The sequence below is a fragment of the Cryptomeria japonica genome, chromosome 2 (assembly GCF_030272615.1).
Source record: "Cryptomeria japonica chromosome 2, Sugi_1.0, whole genome shotgun sequence".
NCBI lineage: Eukaryota > Viridiplantae > Streptophyta > Pinopsida > Cupressales > Cupressaceae > Cryptomeria > Cryptomeria japonica.
This window is the reverse complement of record NC_081406.1, coordinates 595185756-595204846: the sequence shown is the minus strand read 5'-3', so window position 1 is coordinate 595204846 and position 19091 is coordinate 595185756.

Sequence of the window (19091 nt, the reverse complement as noted above, 5' to 3'; positions counted from 1 at the left end):
AAAAATCAAAATTCCAAACCTGGGCCTTCAAAATTCAACAAAATTCTTGAAGTCCCAACATGAAGGATGGCTTGGATAGGTAAGAGGGTTAAGGTTCACTTCTAAGTAGCCCACCAATTGAAGACAAAGTCTGCAATAGGCCAGGATATAGTCACCATAATCAATCCCAAAACAACTTCAGTATTCAAATGACAACATAAAATAGCCTTTGGATAGACTTAGAATCCAAAAATCTGACTCAAAAAGCTAAAACAACCACAAACATGAAAATGGAACAGAATGGTGCATCTGACAGATTTTGTGGCACATTAAATGAGTTCTATGGTGCCTTTAATACCCGAACTAGCACATTTGACAACGGTTCTAGCACATATGACAGATAAACAACACATTCAAAAGATACAATGGCACATTTAATATAACTAATGTTGCGTATAACACAGACTATGGTGCATTCAAGACAGAGTCTCGGAACTCAGAAAAGATAGAAATAAAGGATTGTGATTAAGTCGTGGAACTTACTAAGGCTACCAAACGACTGTAAAATCAAACAAATAAAGATGCAAAGGCAATAGCAACCCAAGAGGATTATCAAAATAATATTAAGTAGATCCAAAACATGAGATCATTCCTCAGTAAAGCTATAGGAAGATCTCTAGGCAAAATTTAATGAAAAACCTTTCGCGGAGATTAACAATAAAACTTCACAGGCATTGGTATGATAAGGGATTACTTCCAAATAATATCAAGGTTAAACCATAGGACTCCCAATCTGTTCAACCAAGGAATCCATGAACATTTACGACAAACACAAAGAACAATACAAGACCATTCACGACAATGTCAGTAAATTAAATCCACGGAAATACAATAGTTTTCCCCAATATCAAAATGATCATAAAACTATATAATAATTTAACAACAATATCAAATCTTCCCACTCTTGCAAACAATCTTTCTAAAAAACTAATACAAAGATGGGCAAAATCTCCAACCTAGAATAACAAAGATTGGCAAAACAATATTTGAAGAAGAGCAATCCAAATCACAAACCAGCCAAACCAAATCCATGCTCCAAGCAAGAAAAATCCAAATCACAGATAATTCTCGAGAAAGCCAACCCTCAGCAAATATATAGAAAAATATTCAAAAACTATAAAAACATGTGAGTCAATCATAAAATTCCATAAAAATATATTTCAAACCAACGCTACTCGATTACTAAGGTAATAATCTAAAATATTATTTAGTTGGCTTACTCCAATAGTAAAATAGGGTAGGTAAGGAATATAATATTTAATTAACCCAATAAATAAAAAGAGAAATAATAATATAAACAACCAATAATAAATTAAACTAGCGACACGGTTAAATATAAAAGTCCAATAATAAAATAACCAAGATGAATATAAATAGATACTCGAAATTAATATTAAAGCCTCAACTATATAAATAAATAATAATTTCAAAAGACTCAATTAATAAAATAATTAAACAATAAATAATAAATATCTAATAAACACTTAAATCAATAAATAAATATTAATCAAGCCAATATAATAAATATTAATAGATCTCACCCAATATTTAATTAAATATCAAACTATACTTTAATTTAATTTATTTAAACTATATGAACCAATTAATTATTAATTAATTAATAATCACAACTTCCATAAGGCAACCCGTCATAGGGTTGAACAACATACCACACGACTCCTACAAGACACTAAACTGACAAGGTATCAACTTAAGCCTAGAGTGTGTAGAAGGAATTCAAGTCACCTTTGATCAACTTGCCATTGGGATAAAGACACACTCAAACGTGGAGATTAGGTGGAGATAATGTCTAGTACCTACAAACTTCCATCCACCAATATCCATGAGACAACATATACATTGCATATATCATATATAATCAGACAAGTGAAGAGAATCACAACATCACATCATGCTCGCAATGAGTGATATGGCATTGTCTCTATCACAAATATAGTAATAAGACAATCACAACAATCACATCATCATCTCATCCAATATAATCATAAAATAGGGTTAGTACATAAAAAGAGGACAGAGGTACGAAAGGGCACAAAGACCAAGGAAAAAATAAAAAATAAATTAAGTACAAAATAATAAAAGAAAACAAGGATTACGATACACCACAACACAAAAAGATAACAAATTAAAAGCTAAAAGACCAATAAGAAATCAAAGGAAAGAGAAAGCGAAGAAACAAAAAATAAAAGAAACCCAAAATAGCCTACCAAACTATCAAAGAGAACAATAATAATAAAATAAAAATTATATATATATATATATATATATATATATATATATATATATATATATATATATATATATATATATATATATATATATATATATATATATATATATATATATATATATATATATATATATATATATATATATATATATATATATAATGTGTGTGTGTGTGTGTGCGCGCGCGTGCATGTACACACACACACACACATACATATATAGGGTAAAAATACAAAAAGCATAAAAAAGCTAAACTCAAAGAAGACCACAAGCAAAAGCAAACAAACAAAGAAAAAGAATATCAATTGAGAAAGACGAAGAAAGTAGTATAAGAAATGAAACACCTCTAAACAAATAGAAAGCACAACTAAAATAAAAAGAATCTAAGAGAAAGAGAAACGAGAAAGGATAAAATAAAGAATTGAAGATCCTAATAAAGGAGAGAGAAAATAGAAAAAAAAATATTTAAAAAGGGGGATAAAAATGTCAGACCCAAGAAGGAACAAGAAAAGAGGAGCCCGAGGGGGAGAGAAGGGAAGGCAAGGTGGGGAAAGGGAAAATAGTCAAGAGAAACAAAGGGGGAAGAGAGAGAAGAGCAAAGAAAACTAGGAAAAGAAAGGAGGAGTGAGGTCATGAAGGGGGGAAATGATGGCTCTTGAGGATGGAGAGTAATGGATGCCAAGAGAGACCAATGTTCCAACCCCTCATCTCGATTAAGATTGGTAGGAAAAGTGGTGGAAGCGGTACATGGATGACACAAATGTTTGTTGGCCTCATGGTCTAGATAAGTTAGAAGACTTTCATGCTCATCTCAATAGCATTTCTCCTTACCTTCACCAAAGAGCTTGAATCCAACAACCAATTACCTTTCCTTGATGTCTTAATCCTTTAAAAACCTTATGGCTCCCTTGGTCATCGAGTGTTCTACAAAGCTACCCATATGGATTTATATCTTCATTCTTCACATCACCACCCTAGCCAAAAATTTGGGATCCTCAAAACCCTTGCCTTAAGATCCCATCATATTTGTGACAATGAAAACTTAAACCAAGAGCTCACCCATCTTCATCAAGTCTTTAGGTGGAATGGATACTCTAATAAACAAATCACTAGAGCTTTCCACCAAGCCAGATCCTATTTCCTTTGTCACCAATCCCTTGCCCTCTCAAACATTGTTGCTCTTGGTTGTGTCCCTTCCTTATGTTGAAGCCATTTCCCACTAGGTCACTAAAATCCTTCTCCATAAAGGTCTTAGTTGTGATTTCAAACCCTTTTCTACCATGAAGAAGCATGTCCCCCCTTTGAAAGACTCCAAGGATGTCTTTTTAGAGTCAAGAGTCTACAAGGTCGATTGTTCATGCAACAACTCCTATATAGGTGAAACGGGCCAATCTTCATCACTAGAATCAAAGAGCATGGTGTCGATATCTAGCATGAGCATGTTCTCAAATCAGCCTTAGCTAAGAACTCCTCAACCACCAGGCACCATATTTGTCTAGAGGACACTCAAATCTTGTGCAAGGAAGACAACTTCTTTAGAAGGAAACTTAAGGAGGCTATCGTAATCATTAATCATCCTACCAATATTAATTGAGATGAGGGATTGAACATTAGTCTCTCTTTAATCTATTACTCTCCATCCTCACGAGCCATCATCGCCCCCCTTCATGACCTCACTCCTCCTTTCTTTTCCTGGTTTTCTTTTCTCTTCTTTCTCTTCCCCCTTTGTTTCTCTTGACTATTTCCCCTTTCCCCACCTTGCCCCCCCCACTTCTCTCCCCCTAGGGCTCCTCCTTTCTTGTTCCTTCTTGGGTGTGACATTTTTATCTGCCTTTTTTTTAATCTTTTTTCTCTATTTTCTCTCTCCTTTATTAGGATCTTCATTTCTTATTTTTATCCTTTCTTGTTTCTCTTTCTCTTAGTTTCTTTTTATATTAGTTTTGCTTTCTATTTGTTTAGAGGTGTTTCATTTCTTGTGCTACTTTCTTCGTCTTTCTCAATTGATATTATTTTTCTTTGTTTGTTAGCTTTTGCTTGTGGTCTTCTTTGATTTTAGCTTCTTTTTTTCCTTTTTTGTTTTGTTTTGTGTGTGTGTGTATGTATGTATGTATGTATGTATGTATATATTTGTATGTATATGTATATGTATATGTATATGTATATGTACATGTACATATATGTGTGTATATATATATATGTATGTATATGTATGTATGTACATGAATGTATATATACATGTATATATATATATGTATGTATATATGTGTGTGTGTATATATGTGTGTGTGTGTGTGTGTATCTATGTATGTATATGTATATGTATATGTATATGTATATGTATATGTATGTATGTATGTATGTATATATGTATATATATATGTATATATGTGTGTGTACACACACACATATATTATACATATGTATATACATATACATGTATTATATATATAGCAATTGTTTTTACTATTTTGTACTTAATTTATTTTTATTTATTTCCTTGGTCTTTGTGCCCTTTCTTACCCCCTCCTCCCTTTATTCAGAATCGGGTCTGCGACTCACTATTTTTCATCTCCTTGGAATTCTTGTTCATTCTGATGATGAATCGTGGAGTGTGATTCCAAACGTTGATGATAAAATTGCATACATAATCAAATCCAGAAGTAATAAGTGAATATCTCCATATCTCTCCAATCTCTCCCCCTTTCACATCAAAGACAAGGGTGAGAAACAACTCAACCATCTTAGATTCCAAACAACTCCGCCTAAGAGGAAGCCCCAATCATTAGTCCAAACTAAAATATACATGAAGTTCCTTGGACTAATGCACTTAGTTCAAAGTTGGAAGGGGTAATACCCCCAACTTCTACCAAAGATACTCAAAAGTATCTTTGCACAAAGCCTTCGTAAAGATTTCTGCAACATTCTCTTTTGGAGGAACATACTCAAGCTTTACTTCATTGTACAACACCTTTTCACTTAAGAAGTGATACCGAATAGAGATATGCTTTATTCTAGAATACAGTACCATAATTTTATAGATATTTATCGCACTTGTATTATCATGCATGATTGAGATCAGTTCATCAAACACCACACAAATATCCTTCAATGTTTGTTTCATTCAAAGTATCTAAGTGCAACATGATGCGGCTACAATGTATTCAACTTTTGCGGTTGACAAAGACATAGTCCTATTTTTTACTTAACCATGCAACTGACCGAGAGCCAAGGAAAAATGGTCCTCCACTAGTACTGGGTATATGCACAAAGTTGTGGTACCAAAAAGGTGCCACACTTCAAAAAAAAATGAAAAATTCTCATAAAGCGCACGCCTTATAAGGCGCGCGCACTATAGGGAACACGCCTTATAAGGCGCGCGCACTATAGGGCACACGCCTTATAAGGCGTGCACCTTATGCACATTTAAAACTTTAAAAAGACCCTGCTCCACATTTTGGATGCATTCTGCATTCCCAAACCCGCGTTTTGGTGATTTCGGTTGCCATTTTCTTGTGCTCGCCCTTTGTAAAAGCTTGATATTGGGCACTAAGTTGTCCATCTCTCATCAAAATGCTACCACGTCATCGAAGAGCTCGAAGAGGTATGTATTTTTATTTTCTTATTGTCATTTTTTTATTAATTTGAAGATTAAACTAGGTTTATTGATTTAAATTTATTTTCTTTATCAAGAAATGAGATTAGACAAGAAAATGTTAAAAACACTCAATCACCTCCTCATGAAGACCATATTGAAGAAGAAGCACATCAAGAACCTCCTACAATCCCTAGATATCCCATAGGTACACAATAAAACCTATTAGGTCAAATAGAAAATAGCCAAAAAGAGCTTGAAGGTTTAATCACAAGGCTAAAAGATCAAACTAGAACAAACTCCCATAGGACAAACCTTGTCAGTTCTTTGCAATCTATTGTATCTCACATACAATCTGTGAGTGGGAAAATAAATTTTTGGTCTAGTAAGAAGGAAGAACAAAAGCAATTTTATGCTGACAAATTATCATATGTGGCAGTGAAGAAAAAGAAAATTAATAAATTTGACTTGTGTGCTCTTTTTACGGACCCCTGAACGAATCAACCTTTACACCCTGGATGTAGGAGATTCCCTATTCATTGGTGTCATCATGAAGGGATTAAGAACAATTTTTGGGATAGGTGGTGGATGGTATTTGATCAGCCTCCATTCAATAATCATTAGGTACCCCAATACTTTTTAAGAAAACTGTACTCTGAGTTTGTCCTTAATGAGATCCCAAACTATTTTGATTTTCTAGATTTCCAAGGTAGAGGTGGGGGTTCCTCGCATGATAGAGAGGGTGCATAGCATGATCCAAATCTCCCACCAAGACCCTTGGCCAGACCTATGGTGGAGCATGTTATTATTCCTTCCATTGTGAAGGAGAGTATTGAGGTCGAAACTCTAGACTCAATTAGCTCACTCACTCAGAACCTTATATAGTATGCTAGGCCTCTAGTAGAGGGTGATGTGAGTGATGATGTTGATTCTTCTAGGCATCGAGTTCTATCTCATTTTTGTCAATCTTGTGGTTCTCTTTGCACTTATGATCCTAATAGTTCTGAGAAATCACGTGCACGAGTGGAGTTTGCTACAAAGAGCATTGTCATGACAGAATCCTTGTTGAATGAAACATTTGGCATTGATACCCAAGTGAATTTCACTACAAGTTCATTTCATTCTTTTTATTAAATCTTATATGTAAATTTGAGAATATATCTAAATTAGTAAATTATTATGATAAAAAATCAGGGTCAAAGTGTTCACAATACTAGCAACATTCTTGCAGCACCCTTTTTCACGACTTCATCAACTCCACAGGTATACAACGAGTGAAAAAATATAATTATTATATGTAGATAGTTGAACCTTATGTGAATGATTTTCTAATTACTCATTTTGGATGTCAAATATTTTGATGCTAGAGCTTCAACATCAACACCTCGCAGTGTATTTCATCGACAATCTTTCACCCAGGTAAACAATTTATCTTTAATGTTGTTATTAAATAATATAGATAGTTTTGACGATTAATCAATATACTTTGTTTAATTTTCAGATGTTGACATCAAAGACTCCTCCTGTTGTCCGCATGTCAATGGAGCGTGGTGTTGTTGCAGCAGTAGCAAGTTCAACTACTTTAACAGAAGTATGAGACATATTTGTAAATTTAGTAAATTTAGCATTACATTTGTTATCTTAATAATATGTTATTGAAAATTTTAATGACACTTGTATTTAGTTTAATTTATATTGTGATGCTTATAGGAGGGGCTTGTCACTCCAGATCATGAATGTGCACCTATTGTGGATGAACATCATGATTATTTGTATGCAGTAAGTGACTATTCTATTATATGTCATTTTAAAAATCAATTTTTGTATATGCTAACATCATTCTTTTCATTGTATTAGGTGGAGTTACAAAAAAATTTGGAGAGGAGGTCGAGTGGACGTACTCGAAAGACACCTACATCATATACATCTTCATCCCCTCGACAGGCAAGGATATCTCATGATCTATTTCCTTCCCTTAGACGGAAATGAATAGAATAGGGTCCTATGTTGTATGCCTATATGGCAATTTTGAACATATGTTTTGTATTATGAATATGTGACATCCTATCTCCATATGGATTTTGGCAAGCTCCTATTTGACTTTATTGGATACCATGTTGTATGCCTATATGGAAAATTTGAACATATGTTTTGTATTATGAATATGTGACATTCTATGTCCATATGGCTTTTGGCAAGCCCCTATTTGACTTTATTAGATATCATGTTGTATGCCTTTATAGCAATTTTGAACATATATTTTGTTTTATGAATATGTGAAAGTCTAAGTCCATATGGCTTTTGGCAAGCCTATTTGTTTGTATTGGATATATTTGATAGTTTTAACGGTATACAATGTTGCATGGATTTGTAGCTTTTTGGTTAATGCAAATCATTTATCATGGTTATCCACAATTGCAATACAAATGATTTAATGAATAATTGCACAAATTTTACTATTACTTAAGCTTTGAACCTAAATATGTGTTTGTAATCCAAGACACAAGATTATGGAGATCAACATAAATTCAATAGTTCTAGCTGAAATAAGACTATATAAAGGAAACATGGAAAGAACCAAAATTAGACAATGTAAGACATCATTGTACCAATACCCATTCTAAAAAAATTGCATAGCCCATAAACTTATATTCATCTAATGCATGCACTTAGGCGATTTCCCTGGTAGGGTGTGGCCCGCAACAATAGGGCAAGTTGGAGAGAAAAAAGAAGGCATTCCTAGTGTAAACCTAGCCAGCCAGATGTGTACGAGCTGACGGTTCAGTGTTATGATGAGCAGATTGAAAGATGGGGCATTATGCAACTTTTCATTGAACTCATTTGACGCTTTTTGTCGCAATCGAGAAAGTGTCACCACGAGCAACTGGATCTGATTCTACCAAAATTGAGAGAGGCTTTTTTAGAGTGCCATAACATGACCCCACAGGATCAAATGGCTCATTCTTATCCTTAACAAGCGCTGAGAAACACGATGTCGAATATTGACAACTTTGAGCAACTTGAGCACTTGGACGATTTCGCTGGTAGGGTGCGGCCCGCAACGATCGGGCGAATTGGAGAGAAAAAAGAAGGCATTCCTAGTGTAAACCTAGCCACCCCGACACATACAAGTTGACAATTTGGTGCCGTGAAGAGCGGATTGAAAGATGGGGCATTGTGCAACTTTTCATTGAACTCATCTAACGCTTTTTGTCGCAACCAAGAAAGTGTCGCCACGAGCAATTGGATCCGAGTTTACTGAAACTGAGAGAGGATTTTTTAGAGTGCCATAACACGACCCCACAAGATCAAATGAATTGTTCTTATGATTAATAGACACTGAGAAACGCGATGCTGAATATTGACAACTTTGAGCAACTTGAGCACTTAGGTGATTTTGCTGGTAGGGTGTGGCCCGCAATGATCAGGCGAGTTGGAGATAAAAAAGAAGGAATTCCTAGTGTAAACCTGACCAACCCGACGCATACAAGCTGACAATTCGGTGTCACAATGAGCAAATTGAAAGATGGGGCATTGTGCAACTAATCTAATGCTTTTTGTAGCAACCAAGAAAGTGTCACCACGAGCAATTGGATCCAAGTCTGCCGAAACTGAGAGAGGATTTTTTAAAGTGCCATAACATGACCCTGTAGGATCAGATGACTCATTCTTATGATTAACGGGCGCTGAGAAACGCGATGCCGAATATTGACAACTTTGAGCAACTTGAGCACTTAGGCGATTTCACTGGTAGGGTGTGGCCTACAACAATCAAGCGAGTTGGAGAGAAAAAAGAAGGCATTCCTAGCGTAAACCCAGCCACCTCGACATGTATGAGCTAATGGTTTGGTGCCGCGACGAGCGGATTGAAAGATGGGGCATTGTGCAACTTTTCATTGAACTCATTTGACGCTTTTTATCGCAACCGAGAAAGTGTCACCACGAGCAATTGGATCCGAGTCTACCGAAATCGAGAGAGGCTTTTTTAGAGTGCCATAGCATGACCCCACTGGATCAGATGGCTTTTTCTTATAATTAACAGGCACCGAGAAATGTGATGTCGAATATTGACAACTTTGAGAAACTTGAGCACTTAGGCGATTTCGCTGGTAGGGTGTGGCCCGCAATGATCGGGCAAGTTGGAGAGAAAAAATAAGGCATTCCTAGCGTAAACCTAGCCACTTAAATGCATGTGAGCTGACGGTTTGGTGCCGCGACAAGCAAATTGAAAGATGGGGCATTGTGCAACTTTTCATTGAACTCATCTGACGCTTTTTGTCGCAACCAAGAAAGTGTCGCCACGAGTAACTGGATCCGAGTCTACCGAAACCGAGAGAGGATTTTTTAGAGTGTCATAACACAATCCCATAGGATAAGATGAATCATTCCTACATGTCACTAACATCGAGAAAAACCATGCCGAATTTTGACAAATTTTCACACTTTGAGTGATTGACAACAAATGAGCAATTTTTACATCTTTTACCATATTAGCAAGGTATACTTCACGAAATGATCCCATGTGATCTCTAATGGTCCAAAATGATATTATCTAAATAAAATCACACAAAACAAGACAAAAGACAATTTTTTATATTACAATGCCTCGAGTAGTCAAAAATACAAGTCATGTACATATATCCAAATAAGATTGATATTACAATTTTTTACATTTACATTTAATCTAATGAACCATTTGGATCTTCTCTACTCTTTATCATGTCTAGTATGGCCTCATCGTCAGACTCACGAACCTTCCATAGGTTCTTGTTTAGTGGTCTACCCCCATATCTGATCAAATGAACATTTGAAGCTACAACAAGGTTAGAATAATGAAGAATCTTCCTATGTGTCTCGAAGTCCTCGAACAACCATAAGTTAGACTTCTTCACTGGGTACCTTCTAAGCCATGTACTAGTAACAACTACTGATCCTGTGGGGTGCTCAATATTTTCTCCACCTACCACAGGGCCATCCAATTTCTTTTTTGCATCCACACAACGAAACAAGTAATAATTTGTTCCTTCTTCATTGTCTTTAGCTGCAATTACTGCATAAACATGCCCTGCAATGATAAGGTGAGAAGAATTTAGCAAACAACTAAGGTAAAATATTAAAGTACAAAAAATTTCATGTGGATAATTTACCTGGTTGGAGTAAATCTAACACATGGTCAAAGTCAATTGATGCTTCCATCTGTGTGAGTTGTAGTGCACTCGAAGGTCGATATGTCTCAAGTGGGATTAGAGGCCTCATACACCATTCGTCCACCCACTCCTTTGACTCACACTCATTATAGGCACCATCTCTATATGAATAAAAATAACATGCCATCCGCCGCGTATGGATAGTCCATGAACCTGCATCAGAGCTTTTGAAAGAGTATAGCTCACTCGCTCCTGTCAATGTACAACAATCTTCTAATTTTGCAATGTTAGTGTCATCTACCAACCAAAAGAATATGCAAACTAGAGACTTGCCTTGATTACCTGGACCAATTATACATTGCACCACTGAACAATTGATTTTGCATCTTTCAAGTTTGCATTCCCTTTGTACTTTAACTCTTCTCATGCTAAAGCTCTTTTAATGCATGCTCCTGCACCATCATGCTCCCCTTTTCCATGCCTAGCCTCAAAGAAATTCCACATATGTTGAATCGTGGTCAACTTATGCATCCTACTCAAATAATAAAACATCTGAGAGTTCTTAAATTGTGATGCACAACTATCTGACCATATGATATGTTGACAGTATGATATGCCTCGGCTAGCCAAATCATCATAGAATATCTAAAAACAACCTTGCACAAACTCTTTAGAGTGTGAGCGATCATCACTGATTTAAAAATGATACTCCCTCAATATCTTCCTATCCTCTTCCATACGATCATTTGCATGAATGAATTCTATATGCACAAATATAGCAACTTGTGTGGAGTTGTAATATTGTGATTGCACCTCATTTTGCAGTTGTAGTGTGTAGTTCTCTGCAAAGTCAACAATTGAAATGATTGTATGAAGTGGAAATGTGTCCTTGCATAATTTAAATTGTGAGTCCAACCAACGAGCTCGATGGTTATGCCTTGCATACTCATACACTATATTCTCATGAAAGATGCCCATAAACTGATACACTGGAATCTTCTCACTAACCAATTCACACCTTTTTGCTTCTTTTCCATCTTTTAGCATGTAGGCCACTATCTTATATTTTCCAAATTCTACTAATTCATTACCAATTTCTTGTCCAATATCCATATGTTGACAAATTTGTAAATGTCGCAATCCACCACAATCAACACATGTGTCATCCAAGCAACACTTATGGTAATATACTTGACCATCTACTCTTTCACATAAGATACTAGATATGAATTCCCTTGAAGATGTTGGTGGACCATTTATGTTCAATTCCTGCAAAACATTGTTAGCATGCAAATCTATACATATGTGTTGATAAACATCATAATGGTTAGAAAATTCAATATGTACTCTACAAAAACAAGTTGTTCTTGTGTGATTTATTTTGACATAAAAAGGCTTTACCATTTCAAATAATCTTTGACTAATTTTTATTTGAGGATACATATGTTGAAACTTGGCAAAAAATTGTGTTTGAGTCATATCTAAAAAATGTTTCAGATGTGGATCATGGATTTTGCTTCCAATCCTCCTTCTTACAACATCTCTTTGATTTGGAGAGACCCTTGTGTTGTTCTTCCAAAAAATTTCAATTAGGGATCTCAAGGCTTCAATAATTGCTTTATCTTTCTGTGGTAATCTACCAGAAAATGCCCATAACTCATTGTTATATGGATCCTCTGCTCTTTGTCGGCTTCCCATAGCGCTCATTAGAGTTTGCCTACTTATCTTCAATTGTTTACTTGTCTTTCTAAGGAGGCGAGCTTTCTTAGTTTGAGTGCTTACAATTGTTGATGTAATGACACGTCGTGTGGCATTAGTATCTTTTGTGCGTGAGTTAGAACCAACAGCGTCCTATGACCCCTTAGGACACAATACGGTGTTGTTATGGGTCATATGGTGTCCTAAGGGGTCATATGGTGTCTTATGACCCCTTAGGACACAATATGGTATCGTTATGGGTTGTGTGGTGTCCTAAGGGGTCATATGGTGTCTTATGACCCTTTAGGACACCATATGACCCATTAGGACACCATATGACCCCTTAGGACACAATATGGTCTCGTTATGGGTTGTATGGACACCTAAGGGGTCATATGGTGTCCTATGGGGCCATAGGACACCATATGACCCCTTAGGTGTTGTTAGGGATCATATTGTGTCTTAACGGGTCATATGGTGTGTTGTGACCCCTTAAGACACCATATGACCCCTTAGGACACAGTATGGTGTCGTTATGGGTCATATAGTGTCGTAAGGGATCATATGGTGTCCTATGACCCCTTAGGACACCATATGACCCCTTAGGATACAATATGGTGTTTTCATGGGTCGTATGGACACCTAAGGGATCATATGGTGTCCTGTGGCCCCATAGGACACCATATGACCCCTTAGGTGTTGTTAGGGATCATATTGTGTCTTAACGGGTCATATGGTTTGTTATGACCCCTTAAGACACCATATAACCCCTTAGGACACAACATGGTGTCGCTATGGGTCGTATGGTGTTGTAAGAGGTCATATAGTATCCTATGACACCTAACAACACCATATGACCCCTTAGGACACAATATGGTGTTGTTATGGCTCGTATGGTGTTGTAAGGGGTCATATGGTATCCTATGACCCCTTAGGATACCATATGACCCCTTAGGACACAATATGGTGTCGTTATGGGTCGTATGGTGTCCTAAGGGGTCATATGGTGTCCTATGACCCCTTAGGACACCATATGACCCCTTAGGACAAAATATGGTGTCGGTATGGGTCGTATGGACACCTAAGGGATCATATTATGTCTTAACGGGTCATGTGGTGTGTTATGACCCCTTAAGACACCATATGACCCCTTAGGACACAATATAGTGTCGTTAGGTGTCATATGGTGTTGTAAGGGGTCATATGGTATCCTATGACCCCTTAGGATACCATATTGCCCCTTAGGACACAATATGGTGTCATTATGGGTCGTATAGTGTTGTAAGGGATCATATGGTGTCCTATGACCCCTTAGGACACCATATGACCCCTTACAGTGTCGTTACGGGTCGTATGGTGTCCTAAGGGATCATATGGTGTCTTATGACCCCTTAGGACACCATATAACCTCTTAGGATACAATATGGTGTTGTTATGGGTCGTATGGTGTTCTAAGGGATCATATGGTGTTCTATGACCCCTTAGGACACCATATGACCTCTTAGGACACAATATGGTGTTTTTATGGGTCGTATGGACACCTAAGAGGTCATATGGTGTCCTATGGGGCCATAGGATACCATATGACCCCTTAGGTGTCGTTAGGGATTATATTGTGTCTTAACAGGTCATATGGTGTGTTATGACCCCTTAAGACACCATATGATTGTTGGCAAATGCACACTACAATGAGAAATTGTAGGTGATTGAAGGTATTGTCATTGATGGAAACCTTACAATCATATGATACCGGTAGGCACCGATACCATGGCCGATGAAAATTTTGTTTAATTATATTTTGTATTTAATTGTAAAATCTTTTTGTAAGACGACATGGTGGATTGTAATAAGACTCATATAAGTATGAGATCTTGTTGATCATTTAGGAGGGGGATATGGTTAGATTATTGTAGACCTAATGTGTGAATTGTAAGGTAGATTTTGGATAGGGGTTTATGATTATTACAGAGCTTAAACTGGTACTGAACCTAGCATAGCAGATGTTGATCTAAAGCAGTACATGACATTGCATTTGTATAATCCATTTTGTAAGTTGGTGAGAATTCTTTTGTAACTAAGCAATGCGCTTTAGGCTCTTGGCCTTCCTACATGTGCAAGCCCCTATTGTAACAGTAATATTCTCTTATTGGCCAGTAAGCAAATATTGTGGGTCACAAATCCCACCGAGGTTTTTCCCACACTGAGTTTCCTTGTTAAAATATTGTCTTATGGTGTTTCTTTCATGTTGTGCTTATTGTTCTTATTTGTTGCATTAATTTTGGTTTACCGATATACAGTTTTGGAATGCTTCTCATATAATAAGTTTAGAAAAATCATTAATCAGTCAAATACTGATTCACCCCCCCCCCCCCCCCCTCTCAGTATCTTTGGGAATCCTAACAATTGGTATTAGAGCCTGGTCCTCTATTTTCAAAAGCCTAACAAATTGAGGAAGATTCTGACACCGGTAGAGATGGAAAACTTGAGAACGCAATTGGAAATAGCTCTTTCAGACTATGATGTAGAAAAAATGAAAAATATCAAACTTGAAGATGATTTGAAGGCTGTACGAGATATCATTCAAGGAATTCAAGAGAACCTCACTATTGCAAGAAACAAAAGAAGAGAACTTTGTGAAAAGATGTAGAATGATGATGATGAAAAGGAAACTCTTAATGATCTGGTAAACAAACTGAGACAAGAAAACAATGCAATGAAGAATGAGATGCAGGATATGACTATGAGATTTTGTAAAGAGACTAAAAATCGGAAGAAGAATGAAGATGACTTGGTTAGAAGACTAAATGATATTGGAAATGAAAACTTCAAGAAAAGTTCAGAAGAACTTGATGACATGTTGAAGAATCAGAAACCTAATGGTGATACAAATGGCCTTGGCTTTGAAGTTGGTGAAAGCTCTGGTACTACAAACAATCATGATCACAGCAAACTAGTAAGACAACCTAATGCTTACAAATTTAATGGGAAATGATTTAAGTGTAACAAGTATGGTCATAGAGAAAATCAATGTAGATCTAGAAATTATCAGAACACTAACACACCCACCGGTTAATGTTCTAAATGCAACAAAGTTGGTCATAATTCAGAAAATTGCAGAATGAATGTAAGATGTTATGTTTGTGGAAGATTTGGACACTTATCTAATCAATGCAAAACACATACCGACATAGGATATGGGAAAGATATTCAGAAAAACAATGTGACTTGTTATGCTTGCAACAAGATTGGACATATTGCAAAATTTTGTAGAAGTAAGACATCACCGACAAACAACAAAGGACCCAACTTGAAAGGTAAAGAAAAAGTTGAAGAGGTAAAGAAAGAATTCTCAAAGCAATGGATTAGAAAGTTAGATCAAAATGTTGATGGGAATACTCCTTCACCGACAAAACAAAGTATCACTCCACCGGCAGGAGGTTCTTCATCTAACTGAAGAAAATTCCTTGGGGGTATGACAACAAATTGAAAACATGCTAATTTACCCTCAGTTGATGGTGAGAAGTTGAATTACTTCCTTACCGACAGATGAGTTAAGTTTTTTACTTAACCAACAGGCATTAAATGTGGTAGTTGAAAGAAATAACATTATAAAGCAAGTGTTTTGGCTCCTTTTTCATTCACTGGGCATTCAAATCTTCAGAGAGCGCAAAAATTCTAAGCAAAGGCATCCTTAGCAAAAAGTGAAGCAGTTCATTCAAGCACTCATCCTAAAGGTAGATCAAGGTATTTATAACTATGGCTTCTTCATCTGTACCTGAATTTATTGCAAACCCTACTATGATTGAAGTTATCAAGTGCCCCAGACCCGTGTTCAAACTTATTCTCGAAATTGCGAAGAAAGATGATACCCTAGGAGCATTTTCGAAAATACCTAAGGGAGTAGTTTATGTAGAGGATCCTAGAATGTATATACATTGTCATATTGAGGAACTAAGAGATTAAGAAATTAAGAACATGTATAGGACTGTAATCTGTGATGAAAATGGTAATATTAAACTAGAACACAAGGTAGTGGAAACCCTAGGTTTTGTGGACATTCTTAGTATCCCTGATTTTTTGAAGGATGTGATAAGGATAGTCCTGAGTAGAGTCCATGGAAAATTATTTTGGTTGGATTCCATCCATAAGATCACTAAAGAGGCAGTTAGGGCAGTAACGGGCTTACCTTCCACCGGTAGCAGGCCCAACAGAACTAAGAAAGTTTCAAATGACACTGTGATGACCTTAACCGGAGCAACATTTGAAAAAAGATCCCTAAGAGTCAATGATGTGAAGGACATCAATGTTAGATTTGTCAGTATGATTCTTGGTTATAAGGCTACACATGCAAACAAACTAAACTTTGTCTCTAGCTTATATATTAAAAGTGCATATGACAGGGTGAATGAAAATGAAAGAATTGATGTATATGAATGGCTTAAAGATGAACTGATAGACAACATGAAGAAAATCAAAGGTAATAAGAAGGGAAATTTCAGATTTGGTAACTTGCTTGTGTTCTTAATGCTATACATTACCAAGGAAGTACCCGGTATTGGTAGGAAAGACTTTGGTTTTGATATACCGGTAGGAAAGAAATTGTTAGACATACTAAACAACATGGGAGATGACAGAGAGAAAAACATAAATGAATATATTCAAACTTTGAAAGCAAGAATGAAGACAAGAATAAGGCTATCTCAAGAAATTGTTGATAAGTATCAAAAAGAGATATGCTTTGTGATCAAGAAAGATGAAATCTGGATGGAGGCAGTTGTCCCTAGAACTATTTGGGTTACCGAGATGGGATATGAGACAGATGACAACATAATTAAAACTTATGCAAAAGCCCTCTTAGAAGCCCCTAAGGAACTGACAAAAAAAGTATTTGGCAATGCTAAAATAATTGAAAGTGGCATTCAACCTCAGAAAAGAGTTAAGAAAACTGAACAGATAGTGAGGAAGGGAACAAGATAGGTGAAAGAAATAAAAGAAGATGTATTAAAGAAAACTGGTATTAAGGAAAGTGAACTAGAAGGACTTCAATCGGAAGCACATCTTTCACCGGTTGCAACTTCTTCTGATAGTGAGATACCAGTTGTATTCAAAAGGGCAGAAAGAAAAAGAAAACCCTCACCAGCACCCTCACCTACACCTAGAAAGACAAGACAAAAACAACAGGCAGTGAGCCCCCCAGCTAAAAAGATGACACCTTGAAAGAAAAAGAAAAAATAGGTTATTCCTCCACTTGACAACCTATTGAATGAAATAACAAATGATGGAAACTTATCAAATGTAAGTAAATTGTATGATACTTTTACAAATGAGGAGAAAGAAATCATAGAAAATAGTATCATCTTACACATAGATATGTATAATAAAGTTTTGATAGAGGTTGTAGATGATTTCCCTAGTGATCCATATAGGCGGCTTGATGCTAAAATGTTAGCCATTATGGAAATAGACAAGAAAATCAAGATAGAGAAATTGCTAGTTGTTCATCCAGTGAAATCAGTTGAGGAAATTGATGAACTGGTCAGTGAAGCAAATAGGACTGTCTTTTCTAGTGGTCACCGACATGTAATTCTAATGGCCGGCAGAGTGAATGAAATCTCTGAAGAAACAACTGATAAATGGGACATCTTCTTTGTGGAGAAAGAAAAACAAGAAGAACTAAAAAGACCAAAACCCTATAAGGTATACCAAAAGGATAAGGACAAAGGAAAAGGCAAAGTAGGTGGACCACCAAATATAAAAGTGACAAACAATTTGCCACCACCTTCATTTACTCCATCGGTACTAATTGATAGTTCATCGACGACTGAGAATGTGGAGTCTCCACATGAGGATATGAATCTTGATTCTAAGATGTTATACACAATGAAAATTGACACTCAGGAAGTCAATATTGTGGTGGAAAAGGAATCAACTCAGAAGACAGATGTGTCAACAGAGCCACAGGTAGGAAATATTGGAATTGAAAACATTGAAATTGGGGAACAACAACAAATTGAAGGATCAAATGATCCCCCAGACACTGGAAAGGCAGAGACCATAGATGTGCATATTGTTGCATCTACTGAGCCACCGACAACTACTGAAACTGAAAAACCAACTAAGTCACTGACAGTAGACAACACAGAGGTAAACAAAGAAAAACTGGCAATGGACACTACAGTGAAATCATCTGAAGCACAAACAGAGAAACCATCAAAGCAACAGGCTCTTGTTGAGGAAAACACAAAGAAACAGGTAGAGCAATAGGCTCCTTCTCAGGTACCTACTCAAACTGTACCACCGGCTTCATCTGAAAATCCCAAGCCTTTGTTAGTGGAAATGCAAACTCAAACAGATCCTCCAGAGAA